Source organism: Hydractinia symbiolongicarpus, chromosome 9 (assembly GCF_029227915.1).
Source record: "Hydractinia symbiolongicarpus strain clone_291-10 chromosome 9, HSymV2.1, whole genome shotgun sequence".
Classification (NCBI taxonomy): domain Eukaryota; kingdom Metazoa; phylum Cnidaria; class Hydrozoa; order Anthoathecata; family Hydractiniidae; genus Hydractinia; species Hydractinia symbiolongicarpus.
The window spans coordinates 8,883,405-8,904,262 of record NC_079883.1 but is presented as its reverse complement, the minus strand read 5'-3'; the positions used below and the strand labels follow the sequence as shown (position 1 = coordinate 8,904,262).

General features: G+C 40.7%; 11 non-coding genes across 11 annotated transcripts; 8 read left to right on the top strand and 3 right to left on the bottom strand.

Moving 5' to 3' along the window:
• Nucleotides 1-2,435: 2,435 nt before the first annotated feature.
• On the top strand, nucleotides 2,436-2,627 carry LOC130660844 (U2 spliceosomal RNA). Its single transcript, XR_008988040.1, has one exon. It is a non-coding gene; the product is annotated as a U2 spliceosomal RNA (small nuclear RNA).
• Nucleotides 2,628-2,812: 185 nt separating this feature from the next.
• On the top strand, nucleotides 2,813-2,977 carry LOC130659791 (U1 spliceosomal RNA). Its single transcript, XR_008986995.1, has one exon. It is a non-coding gene; the product is annotated as a U1 spliceosomal RNA (small nuclear RNA).
• A 350-nt stretch (nucleotides 2,978-3,327) lies between these two features.
• On the bottom strand, nucleotides 3,328-3,446 carry LOC130661393 (5S ribosomal RNA). Its single transcript, XR_008988586.1, has one exon. It is a non-coding gene; the product is annotated as a 5S ribosomal RNA (ribosomal RNA).
• A 4,865-nt stretch (nucleotides 3,447-8,311) lies between these two features.
• LOC130660843 (U2 spliceosomal RNA) lies at nucleotides 8,312-8,503 on the top strand. The gene has a single exon (XR_008988039.1). It is a non-coding gene; the product is annotated as a U2 spliceosomal RNA (small nuclear RNA).
• A 185-nt stretch (nucleotides 8,504-8,688) lies between these two features.
• Nucleotides 8,689-8,853, top strand: LOC130659790 (U1 spliceosomal RNA). The gene has a single exon (XR_008986994.1). It is a non-coding gene; the product is annotated as a U1 spliceosomal RNA (small nuclear RNA).
• A 350-nt stretch (nucleotides 8,854-9,203) lies between these two features.
• LOC130661381 (5S ribosomal RNA) lies at nucleotides 9,204-9,322 on the bottom strand. Its single transcript, XR_008988574.1, has one exon. It is a non-coding gene; the product is annotated as a 5S ribosomal RNA (ribosomal RNA).
• Nucleotides 9,323-14,187: 4,865 nt separating this feature from the next.
• LOC130660842 (U2 spliceosomal RNA) lies at nucleotides 14,188-14,379 on the top strand. The gene has a single exon (XR_008988038.1). It is a non-coding gene; the product is annotated as a U2 spliceosomal RNA (small nuclear RNA).
• A 185-nt stretch (nucleotides 14,380-14,564) lies between these two features.
• On the top strand, nucleotides 14,565-14,729 carry LOC130659789 (U1 spliceosomal RNA). The gene has a single exon (XR_008986993.1). It is a non-coding gene; the product is annotated as a U1 spliceosomal RNA (small nuclear RNA).
• A 350-nt stretch (nucleotides 14,730-15,079) lies between these two features.
• On the bottom strand, nucleotides 15,080-15,198 carry LOC130661369 (5S ribosomal RNA). Its single transcript, XR_008988562.1, has one exon. It is a non-coding gene; the product is annotated as a 5S ribosomal RNA (ribosomal RNA).
• Nucleotides 15,199-20,101: 4,903 nt separating this feature from the next.
• LOC130661494 (U2 spliceosomal RNA) lies at nucleotides 20,102-20,291 on the top strand. Its single transcript, XR_008988686.1, has one exon. It is a non-coding gene; the product is annotated as a U2 spliceosomal RNA (small nuclear RNA).
• Nucleotides 20,292-20,477: 186 nt separating this feature from the next.
• On the top strand, nucleotides 20,478-20,642 carry LOC130659787 (U1 spliceosomal RNA). The gene has a single exon (XR_008986992.1). It is a non-coding gene; the product is annotated as a U1 spliceosomal RNA (small nuclear RNA).
• Nucleotides 20,643-20,858: the final 216 nt, after the last annotated feature.

Here is a 20,858-nt window from a genome sequence, read left to right as displayed (position 1 = left end):
CAGAAATTACTTTCTTAGCACCAATCAAATGGTTTGTTTTGAACCTTAGCTGTCAATCAATATGAGAAATAAAACTTTGGCGCGATAGTGCATTTTAGACCGTCTTGTGTATCCGTACTACATCGACTTCTTAAAATATGGCTCGTACAAAGCAAACTGCACGTAAATCTACTGGAGGAAAGGCTCCACGAAAACAACTCGCCACTAAAGCTGCGAGGAAAAGCGCACCAGCTACTGGAGGAGTGAAAAAACCACATCGTTACAGACCTGGTACAGTTGCTCTCAGAGAAATCAGAAGATACCAGAAGTCAACCGAGCTCTTGATCCGCAAGTTGCCTTTCCAGCGTCTTGTGCGAGAAATTGCTCAGGACTTCAAAACAGATCTGCGATTCCAGAGCACAGCCGTTATGGCTCTGCAAGAGGCTTCTGAAGCGTACCTTGTTGGCTTGTTCGAGGATACTAACTTGTGTGCCATTCACGCAAAACGAGTTACAATCATGCCTAAAGACATCCAGTTGGCAAGAAGAATTCGTGGGGAACGTGCCTAAGCATCTTACCAAACAAAAAACGGCTATTTTTATAGCCACACATCCATAAAAAATATTACGGCTAGCTTTTTATATCAAACTTTGTTCTGCTTTCTGTTTAAATTTTATGCTACATAAAAATTTTATGCTACATAAAGTTTGACAATGTTAAAAATATGAAGGGCAAGAAAAGTAAAAGCAAGAAAATAAGAAATTTAAAAACGAAAATACTTAAACTTAGGGAATCTAATCTTAAAATTACTCTTTTTTAACTGTTTAAGTGACTTAAACAAGTTTAACTTTGTACCAAGATAATGTTTTTTTGTAAATGTGTGGCTATAAAAATAGCCGTTTGTTAATGTAATAGCCAGATACACACAAATTATTTTTTTGCGGTCTTCTTTGCTGCCTTTTTGGGAGTCTTTTTGACCTTCTTTGCTGCAGGTTTTTTAGCAACAGGCTTCTTTGTGGGTTTCTTAGCTGCTGGTTTCTTAGCCGAGGCTTTCTTTGTGGCAGGCTTCTTTGCTGCTTTCTTTGGCGTGCTCTTCTTTGCTGGCTTCTTTTTTGGTGTACTTTTCTTTGCAGTAGGCTTCTTTGCCGTTGGCTTTTTTGCTGCGGCCTTTTTCTTAGGTTTTTCTTTTTTTACCTGACCTAGCTTGAATGATCCAGAAGCACCAGTGCCTTTAGTTTGAATCAAATCGCCTGATGTTACTCCTCGTTTAAGAGCCATTTTCAGATGATGATCTGAGTTTTCAGCAACTTTGTAATTTGCATGAATATATTTTGTAATAGCTTGGCGAGATGAACCACCGCGTTCCTTTAGGGTAGCGATAGCAGCCTTGATCATGTCCACATATTTAGGGTGATCAGCTGTCTTCTTTGCAGCAGGTTTCTTCTTGGGTGCGATTTTCTTTGGAGAAGCTGCTTCACTCATTTTTAATGTTTTCTTACAACAATCCAACGATAAACGATGCTTGTTATCACAGTAGAAGTATACTAAACATTACCGTGTAAATGAGATATAATTTAAGACGGTGCGAAGTATGCGGACGTAAAAGTACCACTCCCGGGAATTGATTTGGCGCGAAAACAGAAATGTGTGTTTCTGTACATCGTATAATGTCCGTTTTGGGAGCCGCGACTATGCGAAAGCATGTTAATTTTTATTTGTAGCACGACGCAATAGTCTGAAAGAGAAGCTGCTGGAGTTTGAGGTCTTCAGCATTACATCTACTCTGTTAATTTGGGCTTCTTCCGCGCCCGTGTTAGGATTTTCATAAAGCGTTCTTTGGTTTGCGTTGCGTATGTCGGCCTACATCATCGACACGGCCTGTTTCCGGCTATTAGGAGCAATTCATATATTGGGCACTGCGTTTCGACTTTTTTATTAGACCACAGTAAAAAAATTCACTCACAGAAGTCCCTTTCTTTCATGGCTACAAACACGAAGAATTCTGTCGTAAGTAAAACGAATGCGCAAGCCAAAATAACGATGGGGCGAAGTCATAAGCATCGCCCTGTGGCCCAATGGATAAGGCATCTGACTACGAATCAGGGGATTCCAGGTTCGACTCCTGGCAGGGTCGCACTGTCGCATTTCGGCTGCATGGTCTACTGTGTAACGCGCGCGCACGTTCTGGCGTAATGCGTTGATAAACGGAATGTACGCAGTCATATTGGAAAGTAATATCACGCACTTAGTATCGTCGCCTTTGTTAGCATTCATGTAAGTTACCATCCACTCGCTACAGTCGCTCTCCATCCTACGGCTAAATCAACAGCCGTGATTTTTACTATGTCGCCGTCCATCCGTACGCGGTGACAGTTGTAAGCTTTACAGTAACGTGACATGCTCCACAAGCAGTTACGGTGTGTGGACGATGCCTATCATGGCAACGCTTGTTCTTTATCGCTTCTCGGCCTAATGGCTAAGATCAAGTGTAGTATCTGTTCTTATCAGTTTAATATCTGGTAGGCCATTCTCTGAATGGTCAGTATATTAATCTGATTTTTGGCCTTGGGTCATGGAGGTGGATTCATTCACGCCGTGACCACGGGTTGCCTTGGTGTTGCACTATTACCGATGGCGGCCCACATAAGCAATAAAAGAATAATAGCAGTCCTCTTTCCGACGGCACTCTGCATAGTCTACGGCGGGAACAAAACGCGTACACTGGGGGAGAATACAGCCTATGCCCCGCGACACGGCAGTTTATAACACACTCAAGCCACAAGCATTAACAAACTTTGAAGGGTACCCTCATGCTACGGTGCAGTTCCAACTCATACTTACCTGACGGGGAAGTAAAGACTGATCAATGAGGGTTTTCTTCCAGAGTGAGGCTCTTGCATTGCACTACGCTTGGGCTGACCTCTGCGATTACTGCAAACGTCAGTAACTCGACCGTACAATTTCTGGTAGTGGGGGCCTGCGTCCGCGCTCGCCCCCTCCTTAAGTCAAAATGAATGAGCTTAGAAAAGTTGCGCGGCCAAATGTCGGTGGTGACTTAAACGCTAAGGTAAAACCTCGCTTGGCTGTTACGAAACGTGATTGCGATATAAGTCCTCGGAAGGCGGCGGAATTTTATTTTATTTGCCATTCCGTCAGGGTTATTGGATGATCGGCAATAGATCGAGTTTGTATGCATTTGAAAGCTCTTTTTTCTCGTACTATCACCTGAAAATGTCGTAGGAAAATGTCATAGGAAACACTTTCAACAACCGCCACGTTCCTTAATTGTTATAACAAGAAATATATCACAGCACCATTGAAATGAAAAGGCAACAAATGAAAATGAAAAGCCTACGACACCGGGAGTTCCCAGGCGGTCCCCCATCCAAGTACTATCCCGGCCCGACGATGCTTAACTTCCGTGATCAGACGAGAACGGGTGTGTTCATCGTGGTATGGCCGTAGACATTAGTAGGGGCAAATACGTGCAATTTATTTTGACGTTGTGATCAAATTTTTTTATTTAATTTCTTTGAGTTACTTAGGACAAGGCGTATGCATGGATTATCTATTAGACTTTAAGGTTATAGTTTTGTGAAAAAAACAATGTTTTTTTAAAGATGTGTGGCTATAAAAATAGCCGTTGTTTTCTGAGTGTAGCGGTTTACTTCTTCTGTCCTTTGTCGTTCTTCTTTGGGAGTAAGACAGCTTGAATGTTTGGCAAAACACCACCAGCTGCAATGGTTACACCGCTCAAAAGTTTGTTTAATTCTTCATCATTACGAACAGCCAATTGTAAATGTCTTGGAATAATCCTAGCTTTTTTGTTGTCTCTTGCTGCGTTACCAGCCAACTCCAATATCTCAGCAGATAAATATTCCAAGACGGCTGCTAAGTAAACTGGTGCTCCAGATCCAATTCGGTTAGCATAGTGCCCTCTACGAAGGAATCTATGCACTCTACCGACTGGAAATTGAAGTCCAGCTCTTGAGGATCTTGTCTTGGCTTTAGCCTTAGCTTTTCCACCTTTTCCACGTCCAGACATAACTGCGATTTGATTTGTAAGTTAATACAAAAACGTACGAATATTTAACGTAAGTGTTAACGAAATAAACTTTACTCGTTTTTTCATCATAAAAATAGGATCGAAATCATGTTTTTTTAACCAATCATAATTAAGTATTAAACAAAAGATTTTTTTTTTAACCAATTAAATTGCGTATCGGCGTTTTCGGATCGAATTCGATCCGATTTTTTTACTTATAAACAAAAAGTTTTGACTTGCAGTTTAATGCTTATTTACAAGTTAAGTAGCAAAAATTTTTAACCATGTCTGACGCAGCAGCTAAAGGAGGAAAACAGGCACCTAAAGTAGCCAAGAAAGGTGAAAAAAGAGCCGGCAAAAAAGGAGGAAAGATTGGTGGAACTGGTGAAAAGAAACGCAAGAGAAAGAGAAAGGAAAGTTATGCTATTTACATCTACAATGTTTTGAAACAAGTTCACCCAGATGTCGGAGTTTCAAGCAAAGCTATGAGCATCATGAACTCATTTGTCAACGACATCTTTGAGCGCATTGCTTCCGAAGCTTCGCGTTTGGCTCTTCAAAACAAAAAGTCGACCATCTCTTCTCGTGAAATTCAAACCGCAGTACGTCTTCTCTTGCCTGGAGAACTTGCAAAACACGCAGTCAGTGAAGGAACAAAAGCCGTCACAAAATACACAAGCAGCAAGTAAACCAACGTCTACCAAACACAAACGGTCTTTTTTAAGACCACACATCTTTAAAAAAACATTTACTTGGCGTCACTACAAGTTAACCGAAGTTAATAAAACTTCTAAATAATGTGCTTAAGAACACTAGCCTACATTTAAAATACTTCCCCATGTGTGTGTGTGGATTAGCTTCACTTTTCATACGTATTATTAGCTGTACTTGCAGAAAAGACAAGTACATTGATCCATGTTATTGCTTACATTTAACTTAACCCAGCTTTTCACGGAAACACTCCCAGGCAAATTAACCCTACAAAGTATTTCTAAATTTTTTTTGTGTCATATATGACATAGTATCGTATAGCAATAAATGTAACTGTGACAAGACTTTACACATTGTGTAATTTGGAAGCGTGCACAAAGTAATGTTTTAAAAGATTTGTGGCTATAAAAATAGCCGTTTTTGTTGAGCAATGACAACGCTTAACCTCCGAATCCGTAAAGAGTTCTTCCTTGACGTTTTAAGGCATAAACAACATCCATAGCGGTAACGGTCTTGCGTTTAGCGTGCTCTGTGTAGGTTACAGCATCACGAATAACATTCTCTAAGAAAACCTTCAGTACACCTCTGGTTTCCTCATAGATAAGGCCAGAGATACGTTTGACACCACCTCGTCGAGCAAGACGTCGAATAGCAGGTTTTGTGATTCCCTGAATGTTATCACGAAGAATTTTTCGGTGACGTTTAGCACCTCCTTTTCCCAATCCTTTACCTCCTTTTCCGCGTCCAGACATATTGATATAGTTGCGTACAGAACGAGTACAAAAACAACGTTTGAGTTAACAGAATTCAGACAGCTTTAAAAAGAGGCCATAAAATTACCTACTGCTCGTGGAAACACCCTAATTAACCAATAGAGTTGCGTCATTACAAAATGTTCCGAACATTTTGTACATTTTTTTAAGTAAAACTGTAGTTTTTTTAAAAATTCGTGGTCTTAATGTTTCAGTAAGGCAATAAATTTGGCATCGTTGGAATTCGCCAAACCTTCTGCTACTTACTAAAAAAAAAAAAAGTCAAAAGCTTTTGTGTATCAGAAGATACAGCCGTTTTCCCGTAGCCAAAAAACACAGATTTTATAAAAATGTTAAAGTAATGAGCGTAATGTCATTATGCAGCCAATCAGAAATTACTTTCTTAGCACCAATCAAATGGTTTGTTTTGAACCTTAGCTGTCAATCAATATGAGAAATAAAACTTTGGCGCGATAGTGCATTTTAGACCGTCTTGTGTATCCGTACTACATCGACTTCTTAAAATATGGCTCGTACAAAGCAAACTGCACGTAAATCTACTGGAGGAAAGGCTCCACGAAAACAACTCGCCACTAAAGCTGCGAGGAAAAGCGCACCAGCTACTGGAGGAGTGAAAAAACCACATCGTTACAGACCTGGTACAGTTGCTCTCAGAGAAATCAGAAGATACCAGAAGTCAACCGAGCTCTTGATCCGCAAGTTGCCTTTCCAGCGTCTTGTGCGAGAAATTGCTCAGGACTTCAAAACAGATCTGCGATTCCAGAGCACAGCCGTTATGGCTCTGCAAGAGGCTTCTGAAGCGTACCTTGTTGGCTTGTTCGAGGATACTAACTTGTGTGCCATTCACGCAAAACGAGTTACAATCATGCCTAAAGACATCCAGTTGGCAAGAAGAATTCGTGGGGAACGTGCCTAAGCATCTTACCAAACAAAAAACGGCTATTTTTATAGCCACACATCCATAAAAAATATTACGGCTAGCTTTTTATATCAAACTTTGTTCTGCTTTCTGTTTAAATTTTATGCTACATAAAAATTTTATGCTACATAAAGTTTGACAATGTTAAAAATATGAAGGGCAAGAAAAGTAAAAGCAAGAAAATAAGAAATTTAAAAACGAAAATACTTAAACTTAGGGAATCTAATCTTAAAATTACTCTTTTTTAACTGTTTAAGTGACTTAAACAAGTTTAACTTTGTACCAAGATAATGTTTTTTTGTAAATGTGTGGCTATAAAAATAGCCGTTTGTTAATGTAATAGCCAGATACACACAAATTATTTTTTTGCGGTCTTCTTTGCTGCCTTTTTGGGAGTCTTTTTGACCTTCTTTGCTGCAGGTTTTTTAGCAACAGGCTTCTTTGTGGGTTTCTTAGCTGCTGGTTTCTTAGCCGAGGCTTTCTTTGTGGCAGGCTTCTTTGCTGCTTTCTTTGGCGTGCTCTTCTTTGCTGGCTTCTTTTTTGGTGTACTTTTCTTTGCAGTAGGCTTCTTTGCCGTTGGCTTTTTTGCTGCGGCCTTTTTCTTAGGTTTTTCTTTTTTTACCTGACCTAGCTTGAATGATCCAGAAGCACCAGTGCCTTTAGTTTGAATCAAATCGCCTGATGTTACTCCTCGTTTAAGAGCCATTTTCAGATGATGATCTGAGTTTTCAGCAACTTTGTAATTTGCATGAATATATTTTGTAATAGCTTGGCGAGATGAACCACCGCGTTCCTTTAGGGTAGCGATAGCAGCCTTGATCATGTCCACATATTTAGGGTGATCAGCTGTCTTCTTTGCAGCAGGTTTCTTCTTGGGTGCGATTTTCTTTGGAGAAGCTGCTTCACTCATTTTTAATGTTTTCTTACAACAATCCAACGATAAACGATGCTTGTTATCACAGTAGAAGTATACTAAACATTACCGTGTAAATGAGATATAATTTAAGACGGTGCGAAGTATGCGGACGTAAAAGTACCACTCCCGGGAATTGATTTGGCGCGAAAACAGAAATGTGTGTTTCTGTACATCGTATAATGTCCGTTTTGGGAGCCGCGACTATGCGAAAGCATGTTAATTTTTATTTGTAGCACGACGCAATAGTCTGAAAGAGAAGCTGCTGGAGTTTGAGGTCTTCAGCATTACATCTACTCTGTTAATTTGGGCTTCTTCCGCGCCCGTGTTAGGATTTTCATAAAGCGTTCTTTGGTTTGCGTTGCGTATGTCGGCCTACATCATCGACACGGCCTGTTTCCGGCTATTAGGAGCAATTCATATATTGGGCACTGCGTTTCGACTTTTTTATTAGACCACAGTAAAAAAATTCACTCACAGAAGTCCCTTTCTTTCATGGCTACAAACACGAAGAATTCTGTCGTAAGTAAAACGAATGCGCAAGCCAAAATAACGATGGGGCGAAGTCATAAGCATCGCCCTGTGGCCCAATGGATAAGGCATCTGACTACGAATCAGGGGATTCCAGGTTCGACTCCTGGCAGGGTCGCACTGTCGCATTTCGGCTGCATGGTCTACTGTGTAACGCGCGCGCACGTTCTGGCGTAATGCGTTGATAAACGGAATGTACGCAGTCATATTGGAAAGTAATATCACGCACTTAGTATCGTCGCCTTTGTTAGCATTCATGTAAGTTACCATCCACTCGCTACAGTCGCTCTCCATCCTACGGCTAAATCAACAGCCGTGATTTTTACTATGTCGCCGTCCATCCGTACGCGGTGACAGTTGTAAGCTTTACAGTAACGTGACATGCTCCACAAGCAGTTACGGTGTGTGGACGATGCCTATCATGGCAACGCTTGTTCTTTATCGCTTCTCGGCCTAATGGCTAAGATCAAGTGTAGTATCTGTTCTTATCAGTTTAATATCTGGTAGGCCATTCTCTGAATGGTCAGTATATTAATCTGATTTTTGGCCTTGGGTCATGGAGGTGGATTCATTCACGCCGTGACCACGGGTTGCCTTGGTGTTGCACTATTACCGATGGCGGCCCACATAAGCAATAAAAGAATAATAGCAGTCCTCTTTCCGACGGCACTCTGCATAGTCTACGGCGGGAACAAAACGCGTACACTGGGGGAGAATACAGCCTATGCCCCGCGACACGGCAGTTTATAACACACTCAAGCCACAAGCATTAACAAACTTTGAAGGGTACCCTCATGCTACGGTGCAGTTCCAACTCATACTTACCTGACGGGGAAGTAAAGACTGATCAATGAGGGTTTTCTTCCAGAGTGAGGCTCTTGCATTGCACTACGCTTGGGCTGACCTCTGCGATTACTGCAAACGTCAGTAACTCGACCGTACAATTTCTGGTAGTGGGGGCCTGCGTCCGCGCTCGCCCCCTCCTTAAGTCAAAATGAATGAGCTTAGAAAAGTTGCGCGGCCAAATGTCGGTGGTGACTTAAACGCTAAGGTAAAACCTCGCTTGGCTGTTACGAAACGTGATTGCGATATAAGTCCTCGGAAGGCGGCGGAATTTTATTTTATTTGCCATTCCGTCAGGGTTATTGGATGATCGGCAATAGATCGAGTTTGTATGCATTTGAAAGCTCTTTTTTCTCGTACTATCACCTGAAAATGTCGTAGGAAAATGTCATAGGAAACACTTTCAACAACCGCCACGTTCCTTAATTGTTATAACAAGAAATATATCACAGCACCATTGAAATGAAAAGGCAACAAATGAAAATGAAAAGCCTACGACACCGGGAGTTCCCAGGCGGTCCCCCATCCAAGTACTATCCCGGCCCGACGATGCTTAACTTCCGTGATCAGACGAGAACGGGTGTGTTCATCGTGGTATGGCCGTAGACATTAGTAGGGGCAAATACGTGCAATTTATTTTGACGTTGTGATCAAATTTTTTTATTTAATTTCTTTGAGTTACTTAGGACAAGGCGTATGCATGGATTATCTATTAGACTTTAAGGTTATAGTTTTGTGAAAAAAACAATGTTTTTTTAAAGATGTGTGGCTATAAAAATAGCCGTTGTTTTCTGAGTGTAGCGGTTTACTTCTTCTGTCCTTTGTCGTTCTTCTTTGGGAGTAAGACAGCTTGAATGTTTGGCAAAACACCACCAGCTGCAATGGTTACACCGCTCAAAAGTTTGTTTAATTCTTCATCATTACGAACAGCCAATTGTAAATGTCTTGGAATAATCCTAGCTTTTTTGTTGTCTCTTGCTGCGTTACCAGCCAACTCCAATATCTCAGCAGATAAATATTCCAAGACGGCTGCTAAGTAAACTGGTGCTCCAGATCCAATTCGGTTAGCATAGTGCCCTCTACGAAGGAATCTATGCACTCTACCGACTGGAAATTGAAGTCCAGCTCTTGAGGATCTTGTCTTGGCTTTAGCCTTAGCTTTTCCACCTTTTCCACGTCCAGACATAACTGCGATTTGATTTGTAAGTTAATACAAAAACGTACGAATATTTAACGTAAGTGTTAACGAAATAAACTTTACTCGTTTTTTCATCATAAAAATAGGATCGAAATCATGTTTTTTTAACCAATCATAATTAAGTATTAAACAAAAGATTTTTTTTTTAACCAATTAAATTGCGTATCGGCGTTTTCGGATCGAATTCGATCCGATTTTTTTACTTATAAACAAAAAGTTTTGACTTGCAGTTTAATGCTTATTTACAAGTTAAGTAGCAAAAATTTTTAACCATGTCTGACGCAGCAGCTAAAGGAGGAAAACAGGCACCTAAAGTAGCCAAGAAAGGTGAAAAAAGAGCCGGCAAAAAAGGAGGAAAGATTGGTGGAACTGGTGAAAAGAAACGCAAGAGAAAGAGAAAGGAAAGTTATGCTATTTACATCTACAATGTTTTGAAACAAGTTCACCCAGATGTCGGAGTTTCAAGCAAAGCTATGAGCATCATGAACTCATTTGTCAACGACATCTTTGAGCGCATTGCTTCCGAAGCTTCGCGTTTGGCTCTTCAAAACAAAAAGTCGACCATCTCTTCTCGTGAAATTCAAACCGCAGTACGTCTTCTCTTGCCTGGAGAACTTGCAAAACACGCAGTCAGTGAAGGAACAAAAGCCGTCACAAAATACACAAGCAGCAAGTAAACCAACGTCTACCAAACACAAACGGTCTTTTTTAAGACCACACATCTTTAAAAAAACATTTACTTGGCGTCACTACAAGTTAACCGAAGTTAATAAAACTTCTAAATAATGTGCTTAAGAACACTAGCCTACATTTAAAATACTTCCCCATGTGTGTGTGTGGATTAGCTTCACTTTTCATACGTATTATTAGCTGTACTTGCAGAAAAGACAAGTACATTGATCCATGTTATTGCTTACATTTAACTTAACCCAGCTTTTCACGGAAACACTCCCAGGCAAATTAACCCTACAAAGTATTTCTAAATTTTTTTTGTGTCATATATGACATAGTATCGTATAGCAATAAATGTAACTGTGACAAGACTTTACACATTGTGTAATTTGGAAGCGTGCACAAAGTAATGTTTTAAAAGATTTGTGGCTATAAAAATAGCCGTTTTTGTTGAGCAATGACAACGCTTAACCTCCGAATCCGTAAAGAGTTCTTCCTTGACGTTTTAAGGCATAAACAACATCCATAGCGGTAACGGTCTTGCGTTTAGCGTGCTCTGTGTAGGTTACAGCATCACGAATAACATTCTCTAAGAAAACCTTCAGTACACCTCTGGTTTCCTCATAGATAAGGCCAGAGATACGTTTGACACCACCTCGTCGAGCAAGACGTCGAATAGCAGGTTTTGTGATTCCCTGAATGTTATCACGAAGAATTTTTCGGTGACGTTTAGCACCTCCTTTTCCCAATCCTTTACCTCCTTTTCCGCGTCCAGACATATTGATATAGTTGCGTACAGAACGAGTACAAAAACAACGTTTGAGTTAACAGAATTCAGACAGCTTTAAAAAGAGGCCATAAAATTACCTACTGCTCGTGGAAACACCCTAATTAACCAATAGAGTTGCGTCATTACAAAATGTTCCGAACATTTTGTACATTTTTTTAAGTAAAACTGTAGTTTTTTTAAAAATTCGTGGTCTTAATGTTTCAGTAAGGCAATAAATTTGGCATCGTTGGAATTCGCCAAACCTTCTGCTACTTACTAAAAAAAAAAAAAGTCAAAAGCTTTTGTGTATCAGAAGATACAGCCGTTTTCCCGTAGCCAAAAAACACAGATTTTATAAAAATGTTAAAGTAATGAGCGTAATGTCATTATGCAGCCAATCAGAAATTACTTTCTTAGCACCAATCAAATGGTTTGTTTTGAACCTTAGCTGTCAATCAATATGAGAAATAAAACTTTGGCGCGATAGTGCATTTTAGACCGTCTTGTGTATCCGTACTACATCGACTTCTTAAAATATGGCTCGTACAAAGCAAACTGCACGTAAATCTACTGGAGGAAAGGCTCCACGAAAACAACTCGCCACTAAAGCTGCGAGGAAAAGCGCACCAGCTACTGGAGGAGTGAAAAAACCACATCGTTACAGACCTGGTACAGTTGCTCTCAGAGAAATCAGAAGATACCAGAAGTCAACCGAGCTCTTGATCCGCAAGTTGCCTTTCCAGCGTCTTGTGCGAGAAATTGCTCAGGACTTCAAAACAGATCTGCGATTCCAGAGCACAGCCGTTATGGCTCTGCAAGAGGCTTCTGAAGCGTACCTTGTTGGCTTGTTCGAGGATACTAACTTGTGTGCCATTCACGCAAAACGAGTTACAATCATGCCTAAAGACATCCAGTTGGCAAGAAGAATTCGTGGGGAACGTGCCTAAGCATCTTACCAAACAAAAAACGGCTATTTTTATAGCCACACATCCATAAAAAATATTACGGCTAGCTTTTTATATCAAACTTTGTTCTGCTTTCTGTTTAAATTTTATGCTACATAAAAATTTTATGCTACATAAAGTTTGACAATGTTAAAAATATGAAGGGCAAGAAAAGTAAAAGCAAGAAAATAAGAAATTTAAAAACGAAAATACTTAAACTTAGGGAATCTAATCTTAAAATTACTCTTTTTTAACTGTTTAAGTGACTTAAACAAGTTTAACTTTGTACCAAGATAATGTTTTTTTGTAAATGTGTGGCTATAAAAATAGCCGTTTGTTAATGTAATAGCCAGATACACACAAATTATTTTTTTGCGGTCTTCTTTGCTGCCTTTTTGGGAGTCTTTTTGACCTTCTTTGCTGCAGGTTTTTTAGCAACAGGCTTCTTTGTGGGTTTCTTAGCTGCTGGTTTCTTAGCCGAGGCTTTCTTTGTGGCAGGCTTCTTTGCTGCTTTCTTTGGCGTGCTCTTCTTTGCTGGCTTCTTTTTTGGTGTACTTTTCTTTGCAGTAGGCTTCTTTGCCGTTGGCTTTTTTGCTGCGGCCTTTTTCTTAGGTTTTTCTTTTTTTACCTGACCTAGCTTGAATGATCCAGAAGCACCAGTGCCTTTAGTTTGAATCAAATCGCCTGATGTTACTCCTCGTTTAAGAGCCATTTTCAGATGATGATCTGAGTTTTCAGCAACTTTGTAATTTGCATGAATATATTTTGTAATAGCTTGGCGAGATGAACCACCGCGTTCCTTTAGGGTAGCGATAGCAGCCTTGATCATGTCCACATATTTAGGGTGATCAGCTGTCTTCTTTGCAGCAGGTTTCTTCTTGGGTGCGATTTTCTTTGGAGAAGCTGCTTCACTCATTTTTAATGTTTTCTTACAACAATCCAACGATAAACGATGCTTGTTATCACAGTAGAAGTATACTAAACATTACCGTGTAAATGAGATATAATTTAAGACGGTGCGAAGTATGCGGACGTAAAAGTACCACTCCCGGGAATTGATTTGGCGCGAAAACAGAAATGTGTGTTTCTGTACATCGTATAATGTCCGTTTTGGGAGCCGCGACTATGCGAAAGCATGTTAATTTTTATTTGTAGCACGACGCAATAGTCTGAAAGAGAAGCTGCTGGAGTTTGAGGTCTTCAGCATTACATCTACTCTGTTAATTTGGGCTTCTTCCGCGCCCGTGTTAGGATTTTCATAAAGCGTTCTTTGGTTTGCGTTGCGTATGTCGGCCTACATCATCGACACGGCCTGTTTCCGGCTATTAGGAGCAATTCATATATTGGGCACTGCGTTTCGACTTTTTTATTAGACCACAGTAAAAAAATTCACTCACAGAAGTCCCTTTCTTTCATGGCTACAAACACGAAGAATTCTGTCGTAAGTAAAACGAATGCGCAAGCCAAAATAACGATGGGGCGAAGTCATAAGCATCGCCCTGTGGCCCAATGGATAAGGCATCTGACTACGAATCAGGGGATTCCAGGTTCGACTCCTGGCAGGGTCGCACTGTCGCATTTCGGCTGCATGGTCTACTGTGTAACGCGCGCGCACGTTCTGGCGTAATGCGTTGATAAACGGAATGTACGCAGTCATATTGGAAAGTAATATCACGCACTTAGTATCGTCGCCTTTGTTAGCATTCATGTAAGTTACCATCCACTCGCTACAGTCGCTCTCCATCCTACGGCTAAATCAACAGCCGTGATTTTTACTATGTCGCCGTCCATCCGTACGCGGTGACAGTTGTAAGCTTTACAGTAACGTGACATGCTCCACAAGCAGTTACGGTGTGTGGACGATGCCTATCATGGCAACGCTTGTTCTTTATCGCTTCTCGGCCTAATGGCTAAGATCAAGTGTAGTATCTGTTCTTATCAGTTTAATATCTGGTAGGCCATTCTCTGAATGGTCAGTATATTAATCTGATTTTTGGCCTTGGGTCATGGAGGTGGATTCATTCACGCCGTGACCACGGGTTGCCTTGGTGTTGCACTATTACCGATGGCGGCCCACATAAGCAATAAAAGAATAATAGCAGTCCTCTTTCCGACGGCACTCTGCATAGTCTACGGCGGGAACAAAACGCGTACACTGGGGGAGAATACAGCCTATGCCCCGCGACACGGCAGTTTATAACACACTCAAGCCACAAGCATTAACAAACTTTGAAGGGTACCCTCATGCTACGGTGCAGTTCCAACTCATACTTACCTGACGGGGAAGTAAAGACTGATCAATGAGGGTTTTCTTCCAGAGTGAGGCTCTTGCATTGCACTACGCTTGGGCTGACCTCTGCGATTACTGCAAACGTCAGTAACTCGACCGTACAATTTCTGGTAGTGGGGGCCTGCGTCCGCGCTCGCCCCCTCCTTAAGTCAAAATGAATGAGCTTAGAAAAGTTGCGCGGCCAAATGTCGGTGGTGACTTAAACGCTAAGGTAAAACCTCGCTTGGCTGTTACGAAACGTGATTGCGATATAAGTCCTCGGAAGGCGGCGGAATTTTATTTTATTTGCCATTCCGTCAGGGTTATTGGATGATCGGCAATAGATCGAGTTTGTATGCATTTGAAAGCTCTTTTTTCTCGTACTATCACCTGAAAATGTCGTAGGAAAATGTCATAGGAAACACTTTCAACAACCGCCACGTTCCTTAATTGTTATAACAAGAAATATATCACAGCACCATTGAAATGAAAAGGCAACAAATGAAAATGAAAAGCCTACGACACCGGGAGTTCCCAGGCGGTCCCCCATCCAAGTACTATCCCGGCCCGACGATGCTTAACTTCCGTGATCAGACGAGAACGGGTGTGTTCATCGTGGTATGGCCGTAGACATTAGTAGGGGCAAATACGTGCAATTTATTTTGACGTTGTGATCAAATTTTTTTATTTAATTTCTTTGAGTTACTTAGGACAAGGCGTATGCATGGATTATCTATTAGACTTTAAGGTTATAGTTTTGTGAAAAAAACAATGTTTTTTTAAAGATGTGTGGCTATAAAAATAGCCGTTGTTTTCTGAGTGTAGCGGTTTACTTCTTCTGTCCTTTGTCGTTCTTCTTTGGGAGTAAGACAGCTTGAATGTTTGGCAAAACACCACCAGCTGCAATGGTTACACCGCTCAAAAGTTTGTTTAATTCTTCATCATTACGAACAGCCAATTGTAAATGTCTTGGAATAATCCTAGCTTTTTTGTTGTCTCTTGCTGCGTTACCAGCCAACTCCAATATCTCAGCAGATAAATATTCCAAGACGGCTGCTAAGTAAACTGGTGCTCCAGATCCAATTCGGTTAGCATAGTGCCCTCTACGAAGGAATCTATGCACTCTACCGACTGGAAATTGAAGTCCAGCTCTTGAGGATCTTGTCTTGGCTTTAGCCTTAGCTTTTCCACCTTTTCCACGTCCAGACATAACTGCGATTTGATTTGTAAGTTAATACAAAAACGTACGAATATTTAACGTAAGTGTTAACGAAATAAACTTTACTCGTTTTTTCATCATAAAAATAGGATCGAAATCATGTTTTTTTAACCAATCATAATTAAGTATTAAACAAAAGATTTTTTTTTTAACCAATTAAATTGCGTATCGGCGTTTTCGGATCGAATTCGATCCGATTTTTTTACTTATAAACAAAAAGTTTTGACTTGCAGTTTAATGCTTATTTACAAGTTAAGTAGCAAAAATTTTTAACCATGTCTGACGCAGCAGCTAAAGGAGGAAAACAGGCACCTAAAGTAGCCAAGAAAGGTGAAAAAAGAGCCGGCAAAAAAGGAGGAAAGATTGGTGGAACTGGTGAAAAGAAACGCAAGAGAAAGAGAAAGGAAAGTTATGCTATTTACATCTACAATGTTTTGAAACAAGTTCACCCAGATGTCGGAGTTTCAAGCAAAGCTATGAGCATCATGAACTCATTTGTCAACGACATCTTTGAGCGCATTGCTTCCGAAGCTTCGCGTTTGGCTCTTCAAAACAAAAAGTCGACCATCTCTTCTCGTGAAATTCAAACCGCAGTACGTTTCTCTTGCCTGGAGAACTTGCAAAACACGCAGTCAGTGAAGGAACAAAAGCCGTCACAAAATACACAAGCAGCAAGTAAACCAACGTCTACCAAACACAAACGGTCTTTTTTAAGACCACACATCTTTAAAAAAACATTTACTTGGCGTCACTACAAGTTAACCGAAGTTAATAAAACTTCTAAATAATGTGCTTAAGAACACTAGCCTACATTTAAAATACTTCCCCATGTGTGTGTGTGGATTAGCTTCACTTTTCATACGTATTATTAGGTGTGGATTAGCTTCACTTTTCATACGTATTATTAGCTGTACTTGCAGAAAAGACAAGTACATTGATCCATGTTATTGCTTACATTTAACTTAACCCAGCTTTTCACGGAAACACTCCCAGGCAAATTAACCCTACAAAGTATTTCTAAATTTTTTTTGTGTCATATATGACATAGTATCGTATAGCAATAAATGTAACTGTGACAAGACTTTACACATTGTGTAATTTGGAAGCGTGCACAAAGTAATGTTTTAAAAGATTTGTGGCTATAAAAATAGCCGTTTTTGTTGAGCAATGACAACGCTTAACCTCCGAATCCGTAAAGAGTTCTTCCTTGACGTTTTAAGGCATAAACAACATCCATAGCGGTAACGGTCTTGCGTTTAGCGTGCTCTGTGTAGGTTACAGCATCACGAATAACATTCTCTAAGAAAACCTTCAGTACACCTCTGGTTTCCTCATAGATAAGGCCAGAGATACGTTTGACACCACCTCGTCGAGCAAGACGTCGAATAGCAGGTTTTGTGATTCCCTGAATGTTATCACGAAGAATTTTTCGGTGACGTTTAGCACCTCCTTTTCCCAATCCTTTACCTCCTTTTCCGCGTCCAGACATATTGATATAGTTGCGTACAGAACGAGTACAAAAACAACGTTTGAGTTAACAGAATTCAGACAGCTTTAAAAAGAGGCCATAAAATTACCTACTGCTCGTGGAAACACCCTAATTAACCAATAGAGTTGCGTCATTACAAAATGTTCCGAACATTTTGTACATTTTTTTAAGTAAAACTGTAGTTTTTTTAAAAATTCGTGGTCTTAATGTTTCAGTAAGGCAATAAATTTGGCATCGTTGGAATTCGCCAAACCTTCTGCTACTTACTAAAAAAAAAAAAAAGTCAAAAGCTTTTGTGTATCAGAAGATACAGCCGTTTTCCCCGTAGCCAAAAAACACAGATTTTATAAAAATGTTAAAGTAATGAGCGTAATGTCATTATGCAGCCAATCAGAAATTACTTTCTTAGCACCAATCAAATGGTTTGTTTTGAACCTTAGCTGTCAATCAATATGAGAAATAAAACTTTGGCGCGATAGTGCATTTTAGACCGTCTTGTGTATCCGTACTACATCGACTTCTTAAAATATGGCTCGTACAAAGCAAACTGCACGTAAATCTACTGGAGGAAAGGCTCCACGAAAACAACTCGCCACTAAAGCTGCGAGGAAAAGCGCACCAGCTACTGGAGGAGTGAAAAAACCACATCGTTACAGACCTGGTACAGTTGCTCTCAGAGAAATCAGAAGATACCAGAAGTCAACCGAGCTCTTGATCCGCAAGTTGCCTTTCCAGCGTCTTGTGCGAGAAATTGCTCAGGACTTCAAAACAGATCTGCGATTCCAGAGCACAGCCGTTATGGCTCTGCAAGAGGCTTCTGAAGCGTACCTTGTTGGCTTGTTCGAGGATACTAACTTGTGTGCCATTCACGCAAAACGAGTTACAATCATGCCTAAAGACATCCAGTTGGCAAGAAGAATTCGTGGGGAACGTGCCTAAGCATCTTACCAAACAAAAAACGGCTATTTTTATAGCCACACATCCATAAAAAAATATTACGGCTAGCTTTTTATATCAAACTTTGTTCTGCTTTCTGTTTAAATTTTATGCTACATAAAAATTTTATGCTACATAAAGTTTGACAATGTTAAAAATATGAAGGGCAAGAAAAGTAAAAGCAAGAAAATAAGAAATTTAAAAACGAAAATACTTAAACTTAGGGAATCTAATCTTAAAATTACTCTTTTTTAACTGTTTAAGTGACTTAAACAAGTTTAACTTTGTACCAAGATAATGTTTTTTTGTAAATGTGTGGCTATAAAAATAGCCGTTTGTTAATGTAATAGCCAGATACACACAAATTATTTTTTTGCGGTCTTCTTTGCTGCCTTTTTGGGAGTCTTTTTGACCTTCTTTGCTGCAGGTTTTTTAGCAACAGGCTTCTTTGTGGGTTTCTTAGCTGCTGGTTTCTTAGCCGAGGCTTTCTTTGTGGCAGGCTTCTTTGCTGCTTTCTTTGGCGTGCTCTTCTTTGCTGGCTTCTTTTTTGGTGTACTTTTCTTTGCAGTAGGCTTCTTTGCCGTTGGCTTTTTTGCTGCGGCCTTTTTCTTAGGTTTTTCTTTTTTTACCTGACCTAGCTTGAATGATCCAGAAGCACCAGTGCCTTTAGTTTGAATCAAATCGCCTGATGTTACTCCTCGTTTAAGAGCCATTTTCAGATGATGATCTGAGTTTTCAGCAACTTTGTAATTTGCATGAATATATTTTGTAATAGCTTGGCGAGATGAACCACCGCGTTCCTTTAGGGTAGCGATAGCAGCCTTGATCATGTCCACATATTTAGGGTGATCAGCTGTCTTCTTTGCAGCAGGTTTCTTCTTGGGTGCGATTTTCTTTGGAGAAGCTGCTTCACTCATTTTTAATGTTTTCTTACAACAATCCAACGATAAACGATGCTTGTTATCACAGTAGAAGTATACTAAACATTACCGTGTAAATGAGATATAATTTAAGACGGTGCGAAGTATGCGGACGTAAAAGTACCACTCCCGGGAATTGATTTGGCGCGAAAACAGAAATGTGTGTTTCTGTACATCGTATAATGTCCGTTTTGGGAGCCGCGACTATGCGAAAGCATGTTAATTTTTATTTGTAGCACGACGCAATAGTCTGAAAGAGAAGCTGCTGGAGTTTGAGGTCTTCAGCATTACATCTACTCTGTTAATTTGGGCTTCTTCCGCGCCCGTGTTAGGATTTTCATAAAGCGTTCTTTGGTTTGCGTTGCGTATGTCGGCCTACATCATCGACAACGGCCTGTTTCCGGCTATTAGGAGCAATTCATATATTGGGCACTGCGTTTCGACTTTTTTATTAGACCACAGTAAAAAAAATTCACTCACAGAAGTCCCTTTCTTTCATGGCTACAAACACGAAGAATTCTGTCGTAAGTAAAACGAATGCGCAAGCCAAAATAACGATGGGCGAAGTCATAAGCATCGCCCTGTGGCCCAATGGATAAGGCATCTGACTACGAATCAGGGGATTCCAGGTTCGACTCCTGGCAGGGTCGCACTGTCGCATTTCGGCTGCATGGTCTACTGTGTAACGCGCGCGCACGTTCTGGCGTAATGCGTTGATAAACGGAATGTACGCAGTCATATTGGAAAGTAATATCACGCACTTAGTATCGTCGCCTTTGTTAGCATTCATGTAAGTTCCATCCACTCGCTACAGTCGCTCTCCATCCTACGGCTAAATCAACAGCCGTGATTTTTACTATGTCGCCGTCCATCCGTACGCGGTGACAGTTGTAAGCTTTACAGTAACGTGACATGCTCCACAAGCAGTTACGGTGTGTGGACGATGCCTATCATGGCAACGCTTGTTCTTTATCGCTTCTCGGCCTAATGGCTAAGATCAAGTGTAGTATCTGTTCTTATCAGTTTAATATCTGGTAGGCCATTCTCTGAATGGTCAGTATATTAATCTGATTTTTGGCCTTGGGTCATGGAGGTGGATTCATTCACGCCGTGACCACGGTTGCCTTGGTGTTGCACTATTACCGATGGCGGCCCACATAAGCAATAAAAGAATAATAGCAGTCCTCTTTCCGACGGCACTCTGCATAGTCTACGGCGGGAACAAAACGCGTACACTGGGGGAGAATACAGCCTATGCCCCGCGACACGGCAGTTTATAACACACTCAAGCCACAAGCATTAACAAACTTTGAAGGGTACCCTCATGCTACGGTGCAGTTCCAACTCATACTTACCTGACGGGGAAGTAAAGACTGATCAATGAGGGTTTTCTTCCAGAGTGAGGCTCTTGCATTGCACTACGCTTGGGCTGACCTCTGCGATTACTGCAAACGTCAGTAACTCGACCGTACAATTTCTGGTAGTGGGGGCCTGCGTCCGCGCTCGCCCCCTCCTTAATTCAAAATGAATGAGCTTAGAAAAGTTGCGCGGCCAAATGTCGGTGGTGACTTAAACGCTAAGGTAAAACCTCGCTTGGCTGTTACGAAACGTGATTGCGATATAAGTCCTCGGAAGGCGGCGGAATTTTATTTTATTTGCCATTCCGTCAGGGTTATTGGATGATCGGCAATAGATCGAGTTTGTATGCATTTGAAAGCTCTTTTTTCT